Source organism: Canis lupus, chromosome 15, assembly GCF_048164855.1.
Source record: "Canis lupus baileyi chromosome 15, mCanLup2.hap1, whole genome shotgun sequence".
NCBI classification, from domain to species: domain Eukaryota; kingdom Metazoa; phylum Chordata; class Mammalia; order Carnivora; family Canidae; genus Canis; species Canis lupus.
In genome coordinates, this window is record NC_132852.1 from 33,178,697 (window position 1) to 33,187,185 (window position 8,489).

The 8,489-nt window shown below is 38.8% G+C and overlaps 1 long non-coding RNA gene across 1 annotated transcript in view; it reads left to right on the forward strand.

Annotated features, from left to right (window-relative positions):
- LOC140604831 (uncharacterized) overlaps positions 1-2,783 on the forward strand; it is a 43,597-nt gene extending 40,814 nt beyond the window's left edge. Inside the window, exon 3 of the long non-coding RNA XR_012007660.1 lies at positions 1,938-2,783. This is a non-coding gene — a long non-coding RNA (uncharacterized lncRNA). The remainder of the gene's footprint in view (positions 1-1,937) is intronic.
- The last annotated feature ends 5,706 nt before the right edge of the window (positions 2,784-8,489 follow it).

Here is an 8,489-nt window from a genome sequence, read left to right on the forward strand (position 1 = left end):
CTTGTACCACCCAGTTACCTCTCCATGAGTGGCCTGTTGGATCCTGGTAAATTTTGAAGAGGCCATTGTGGGAAGAAGGAGGATATACAAAAAGCGCAGCAATCTAGGCCAGGGGATGATGACCAAGCAAAATGAGAGTCCTGATAGAACAATTTCTCTACTCTCACCTTGTTGGATGATGGAAGAAGGATGGAGTTAACACCAGAAGACACTTTGTATTTAAATTACTGTTTTTTTCTTAATTACACAGTTTATTCTGTGCTTTAAATTCTAACATTATGGGTGCCTAAGTGGCTCAGTTGGTGGAGCATCTGCTGTCAGCTCAGGTCATAATCCCAGGCTCCCTGCTCAGTGGGGAACCAGCTTCTCTCTCTACCCACTGCTTGTGCTCTCTTTCACTATCTCTCTCTCAAATAAATAAATACAATCTTAAAAAAAAAAAAGAAAATTCTGACATTATGAATCCTTTAATTACTGTTTTCAAGTGCCAAATAGCAAGACCTCATTCAGGTATGGCTAAGAAGACCCTGGAAAATCTTGAGTCCAAATTGACATAGCAGTCAAGATTCCAATGTCCCAAAAATATAGGCCAGATCACTATTACCCTCAGAGCCCTGCTAGAACAGACATTCTGTTGGGGTAGTCACATGGTAGACCCAATCACTGTGGCACTACAAATCAGTCTTGTTCAGGTCTGTAGTCAAGTTACCTGGGCCTTCCTGTGCATGCAGGGCACCCCTCCCTGACTGGCCACTTATTCTCATTTTCTTCATCTTATCCTTCTCCCCTCCATGACCTTCTAATGTTGGAATTATATGGTGCAGCCTTGAGATCTTTCTCTTCTCTCCACATCACTAAGTGAGAGATGTTAGTCACTTTGTTGGTAAGATATTTCCAAATAAGTCTACTTAAAATTGATCCACCCAACAGTCCCCTTATTCTATTTATATTCTTTCATACCACTTCTTACCATGTGACATGCTGTCAGCTAATTTTGTTTGGCTATTGCCTATTTATCCTTGTGGATTAAAATGTAAGTTGTATGAGAGCAGAGACTATTTCTGTTCACTGTTCTATCCTCATACTCTTGGAATATTTAATAGATATTCAATAAATATTTGTTACATGAATGAATGAATGAATGAATGAATATGTCTGATAATTATAAAAGTGTATCTTGGAAAACATATTCTAATTCAAAATCTTTGCAGCCTCAACCATCATCTGCTTGCTGGAATATCTTTCAAATGGTGGTGTTATGAGTACATCTATCTCAGATGGACATTGAGAGATAATCACTGTTAAAAATGTCTTTTGGTTTGATATATTGATTCCTATTTTGTTAAGTAGAAAAATTCTGCCCTATGTTCACAATAGTTTCTTTAAGATTTCCAAGATCCCTTCCCAAGTCATGGCTTTCACATGAGCAGAATCTGGGGGCCAAGAATTTTACTAGGCATAGAAGATAGGGAGAGAAAAACAGTGGCCCCTTTCCGGGAATTGCTTTATTCTTTCTTGCAGAGGCTCATTTGGCAGACCTCGAGGGCATAGTGCAGAGCCAAGTTCAAATTGTCCTTGCAACGGCTGGCACTTTTTATTACTGCCCTATACTCTTTAGCTGCTACCACTTTTAGTTTTATGCATTTTAATTAGCACTCTCTCTTTGTTTTATTCATTCATTCATTCATTCATTCATTTACTTGTTTATTCACTTTCTTAATATTTTTACTGGAGCATAAGGATGGTTCACTTAAAGGGAAAAATTTAAAAGCTAACAAATAGAAATTTTTAACCCAAATGGGCCCTCTGACATAAAAGATTGTTCTGGCCTGGTGGACTCAAGGCACCCTATTCACTATCAGGAGCTCTAGATTTTATCAATATGCCTACTTGAGTCAAGAGAAACTTTCATTATGTATCTTTTTCTTTCCCCCAAGGGTGGAATCTAAAAAGGGCATGAAAAGACTTTGTGCAACATTATCCTTTCCTGAATGTGGCAGAAGGTGGTTTTTACTGCATATCACAATATTGATATCCATCCATTTGTTCAACAAATATGAGCATTTGCAGCACATACGACACTATGATTAGATGTTGGAGATACCAAGAGAAATATGACCTTGGACACTATGTTGGAGGCTATTGCACTGCAGCATTTATTATATTATATCAAAACTGGTTGATGTCAAAATGTTATGGTTCTGGAGTCAGGAGTGATATTAGGACCAATTTCAGAGAGGAAATATTATTTGAGCAAGATTTTGTCTAGCAGGATTTTTTAATAAGAGAAGTTTGCTTTCGGTCTGCCTTCATCACTGTGCTGGAGAAAAGACGGGAATAAAGAGTAGTCCTGGGGAGGACGTTCCAGGCCAAAGAAGAGCATGTGAAAAGATGTAACAGCTAGAGTGAGGATTGAAACTCCATCGTGATGCCAGAGCACAAGACAAAGGAAAAACACTTGCTAGGATTCAAAGCAATGCCTGTCTTTCTACATATAAGCAAGACTATTTCAACTTAAGAATGTGGTGTGACATTCCTGCTGGTCAGAAGTAATTTGGTCTCAACCTTCACCCAGCTCCTCTGAGATTCCTGAAAATACTCAGGAAGGACATGTCAGTGTGGTGTTTCCAATTAAGTATAAACAGCATTGTCACTGCTATCAAGGAATGGGGCCCACACCAGAGTCTAATTATTAAACAGGTATTGCTCTGTTACATATGGCTGAAGATGAGTCATTTTCTTAGTATCCTTTGTCCACACCATTTAATATATAATGAGAGAAAGAGAGGCATAGAATTTTCCTTCTCTGTGTTGCCAATGCTTCACTACATCAGTAGGACAAAACAGATGAGTTGATTTAAATCTATAGTTTTCCTTTCTACCTGTCTAGGAAAAAAGATTGTTTCTAGAAACTGACATCAGATCTGACATACACAAAATAAGATCTTCCTTATCCTATTATGTATGAATCCAAGAATAATCCTCTGGGTTAGTTTGGAAAGCTAAGTCAAATATTACAAGGGACCTTTAGATTGGGAAAGGAGTCAGAAATGAGTACAACACAAACATATTAAAGTGAGGCAATTAAATGCAAACAAACACTACCGTACTTTCCTCCTAAGGAAATATAATTAGACTGCCAAGTAGATTGCTTTTGGATTATTTGGATTAAGTGTTGCATTCTTGAAAGCTTAGTGATTTCATTTCCTTAGAAACCACGAGTTTCCACTGTTATAGGCTGTGAGTGTTCTCTCTTATGCTTTGGGCACTTTCTTACTGTGCTTTTGTTTCTAAGACTGGGAATCATAGCATTCAAAAATAGGACATCAACAAGGAGAGCAAGGATTAAGTTTAAAAGGTTTTGGACGATTTGGAAAGCTTGGGCAAGCACCATCATTATAGCAACCTCAAGATACACTGAGCCTGCCATTTTAAATCACACACTGAGCCCCACAGAACACTCATTCTTGCTTATAAAGTGACTTTGTGTAATTAATAAGCTGTACAACCACACTAAACAGCCCCTATAATAGTTAAGACCTTTCTTTTGCTCTCATTGCTGCTGACTTTCTAGCCCATGAGACCTTGAAAAATAACCTTTATTTACCATGTTGTTAGCTTCAGACTGAGCTGAAAGTCACTTCCCAGGAGAAAACACTCCTGAGATTTTCCCTGTGTCTTATTAATAAAGTTTTCCATTTGCAGAAAGAAACTCAGGCATCTAAATAAGGAACCCTGCTGCATACACAATATTAGATGAAAAGAAGAAGTCCAAGGAGATACCTGTAGCAGAGATTTATCTTGAAAGAAAAAGGAAAAAAGAGTGGTCATTGACTCCCTTGCTGAACTAGCCAGACTCAACAGAGTTGGAGCTTCAATTACAGTATGAGCTTGATGGAGTCAAGGATTACCTGTCAAATACACAGGCCTACAGCTATAAACTAGGTGCAGACATTCTGACCTAACTGCTCTGATTTAATCTGGAAGTGTTCTTTTAAAATTTTCAGCCTTTCTGGATTGATTTTTGTACTGGCTCACCCTGGGAGAGGAAACAGGCTCTCTTGTTTACAGAGTTGATCCTTAGCAAAATTACGACATGGAGAAGTAGAGCGTGTATTCTGTTTTCACTTCTCTCATAATTGACCACCGGGCATAGGTATCCTTAGCTCTTGTTTGTTTGTTTGTTTGTTTGTTTGTTTGTTTGTTTGTTTAAAGACCCAGAGAGGTCTGTCCAACACAGATGGAGCCCTGAGATTTAAAATGACTGGTTCACAATCCTGAACCTCCAACACTGACTTCCTGTTCTGCATTCTGTTTCTCCGGGATTGTGTTTATTAAATGAACTTGATTAATTGGCTTTAACGGAATCACATTAATCGCTTTTAATGTGAATGTGTAAAACCTGGTGGTATATTGGCAGTGTTAGAAGATGTTTTGTTGAAGCTTACCTTAATGCTAACATGGAGTTTTCAGAATTGTGACAGAACAATCAGTTTCATGGGGGAGATACTTGGAGTAAGAGGGCTTTGTTTTTTTGCCTACCTCTCATCACCAGAATGGTTGGAAGATGAGTTGGAAGATGTCTGAAGGTGGTGCAGAATGTGCAGTCAAAAGAACAGCCTAAAGTAGGGCTTTACACCAGTGGTCAGCACATTTCTGCTGTAAACAGAAAGATAGCAAGTATTTGAGACTTTGCAGGACATACAGTCTCTGTTGCAACTACCCAGCTCTGCTGCTGTACTGGGGAAGCACTGTAGATAATACATAATAAGTGGAAGTACACTTCCAAGAAAATGATTTTTACAAAAATAAGAAGTGCCCCCAATTTGGCCCACAATCTATAGTTTGTTGATTTCTGCTTTCTACTAATCTAAGGAAGACACCAGCAACCCGTCTGTCCCAGGTGAGAGATTCAACATCCAGACTCTTGGGAAAAAGTAATACAATCATTACTCTTGAAAGATGAGACTTGTGTGTATGTGCGTGTGTGTGTGTATGCATACACACAGATATATACACATAATTATACATACATATATGGAACTGATGAACTTCATTTACTATTCTTTAAAGTATAAGCTTTTCATCTATGGTAGATTTGTGCTGTCAGTTTAGCTTAGCCAGACGTGTGTTTCCCAGAATCTTTATCTTTGTATATCTTCAGGTTAGCATGGGTCACAAGTCACATTTTGCATGAATCTACAGGCTTGAAGCAACAACTTTTTTACACTCTCAATGTTGGTGCAGCCCATAGGGGCTGTTGATCTACTGGTTCACCTTGTGGTGAGGCAGTAGTTGAGTCCTCAGCTCCTCTAGCTCCTGCCAGACCACCTCCTTCAATTTCTCCAAGTCCTGACCAGGTTTATGTGAAGATCTGTGGACAAGGATACCAGCTTCTTCCTCAGCAGTTCATCCATGTCAATGAAACGGTGGGGGCCTGGTGGTGGTGAGACATAGATGTGAGTTCCAGTATGTCCCCATGAGTAGCAGTTCACCTTGTGAGTTCCTGTTCAACCTGCCCTCCCCGCTTTCCATCCATCTCTCCTTCCCACTGCCAGCCCTGCTGAGATCAGGCCCAGCCACAGAGGTAGAGGCCAGTTCTCAGAGTCACTTGAAGTCAAACTCTTATCTTCAATACCCTACTCTACATCAGGCAGAGTGATTCTGCTTTTCTATGAAACCCTAAGTGATATATCATCCCAATCTAAGAAATTCCCTACTCAGAGAAAAGAAAAGCCAAAAATAAACAGGTAAAAGTACTATGTCTCAAAATAGCATAGTAATAGTGATACTAATTTCTCCTTTTTTCTCAGGAAGGTCACACTATTCCATTCAACCCTGAGATTCTGTAAATAGTGGGTTCCATAATGATGCTGACCTGTTTGTTCACAGGGCATGGACTCTGATTTATCTTCTTGTCCTCCAGGACCAGTGGTACACATTAGTGAGGTGACTGGTAGAGGACCAGTATAGCAGCTTCTTGCTCCCAAACAGAGCAAAGTCATCTGGCCCTTAGAGGAACTGAACCCACATCATTGACCTCAATGCAACCCACTTTAACCAACTGCAAAAAATAAAAGCTGGAATTAATCCAATTGTCTTCTCTTTGGTTATTTCCAATTGTAATATTATATCCATGTTTAGGTTCTGAAACCCAAAAGTTCATGCTCCTGGGAAAGCTACATTGGAAGGCATGATATCACGGCATCACCTTTATTATGACTTGAAGAATTGCTGGACATCATACTTTTAACTGCCACTTCATTGCCCAATCCCCAAACCCACACCAAGTTAGATATGAAAAGGATTTCCAGAGAAGTGAAGCCACACATCTATTTAATGAGAGTAAAGCAGTCTTTCAGTTACATTTTGCTCATGTTCGATGAGTTAATTTGTTGGCTTTGTTATATTTTCAGTATAAAATATATTCAAGTTTCATTCATCTGAATCACTGGACCCATTAGTTACATTGTGCTATATACTTCCTGCTATACTTAATTTTGACTTTGATAACGCTTAGAAGACAGAGGGAACTATCTTATTGTAAGTAACAATCCTTTCAACTACCTAATTCTTTCTGCTGGTTACAGCAGTTTGTCTCTTAGACTCAGGGCATTGACTTTAGATGACTTTCAACAAATATCCCACACACATGCTTCTTGATGGATAAGCTCGTTTGTGTTTGTTTCTACTATCCTGCACACCAGCTCAGATAAAAACTAAATCTTAATGGATAAAGATCACTGGAGAAAGATTGTTTGTTGTTTCTAAAGTTTCTTTTTCCATTTTAGCTCATGTAATCCTATATGTCTCTATTAAAAACAGTAGTGCTTTTAGTTGAAAACCTGTATGAGAGCCATTTATAGATGTAGACAGATGAGTGTCAGTCTGAGAGTGTGTGGGAATGATGTGGATGATGTGTTAACTGCTGGAATTTTAGAAATGGGTTTTTCATAGTGTAGTGGGCTAAAAGTGACCCCTAAAAATATCAGGTCCTAATTCTTGGAACCTGTAAATGTTCCCTTATTTGCAAAGGATCTTGAAATTGGAGATCACCCCAAGTTAATTGTGTAGACCTAATTGTAATCTCAAGTTGCCTTATGAGAGAAAGACAGAGGAATATTAGATACAGAAGAGAAGCCCTTGTGAAGATAGAGGCAGGGATCGGAGTGATGCAACCATAAGCCAAGAATTTCTGCTGGCCTCCAGCAGCTGAAGTAGGCACAGAGCAGATTCTCTTTCAGAGTCTCTGCAGGGAGTGCAACCCTGTCTACACTCTGGTTTTGGCCCAGTGACACTGATGGCAGATTTCTGGCCTCCAGAACTGTGTGACAATATCTCAGTTGTCTGGAGCTGCCAAGTTTAGGGCAATTTGCTACAGCAGCCTCAGGAGACTAATACACTAAGTTAGACATAAGTTAGTAATTTTCTATAGAATTAATTGTCCAGATCAGATAGGCAGGTCCTTGCAATCCCAACTGAAAAGATTTTGGCAGCAAAATCCCAACTGAAAAGATTCTCTTTGGTTCATGTGGACACTGAGTGGTCTCCTTAGAAAAGCTGAGGCAGCATTCAGCCATGCTTCCTATTGTCACATGCCTTGAATCCCAACAAAGACATGTTTGGTGTTAATTTTTGATCAGATACTGAAGGTAGAAGCTTCCAAATATCTCTGACTCCAGAACCCTGAACCAAAAAAACCCTACATTACTGGCCATTATTTTTGGGATATAGTAGTACGATGGATTTCTGGTGTAAAGATGGCAGAATGAAAAGGTTTTCACCTCCTTCTTCTCAGAACCAGTCCCCAAACCGAAAGGATAAACACAACAGAAATGCCATATTTGCTATAAATGAGTTTATCTGCATATATCAAGAAAGGTAGTATCACATGAACATATGAGAAGAGGTCCAGCTTTGTGGCTGCGGAGTGCCAAAAAGGCTTGTAGAGTTCAGTATTCCAAATTTGGTGGCATTTGTTAAGAAACAAACCCAACAGTCCCATTTTGGGGGGAAAAAGGCTCAAAAGTAGGAGCTTCTGTCTCTCATTTTCATATGATTTCTCCTGTAGGACTACACAAACTATAAGTTTACAGCAAACAGTTTGCTGGTAAGCTAGGCTAGGGGAAATAAAATATGAATTGGAGCAATATTTCAGCTGCTAATCTTTGTTGGATGGGAGAAGCAAAGTTAAACATGTCACAGATAATGCACTGTTATTAATGACTTCTCTTGAAATCAAGGAAAATTCTTATTGTCCCAGAATAGTGTCCAAATTCCTCCACACCTGAAATACTTGAGCCAGTTAGAACACAGTTCATTCAAACAGATTAGTTAGTAAAGTAACTCCAACAAACAATCAAACAAAGCCAATCTATAATGTAATAAAACATTGTTTAAAAAATTAAATAAGAAACTATAAAATAAAATATGACAAAATAGAAATGAAGATTTAAAAAGGTGAAAAGTAGGAGAAAAATAAATATCTG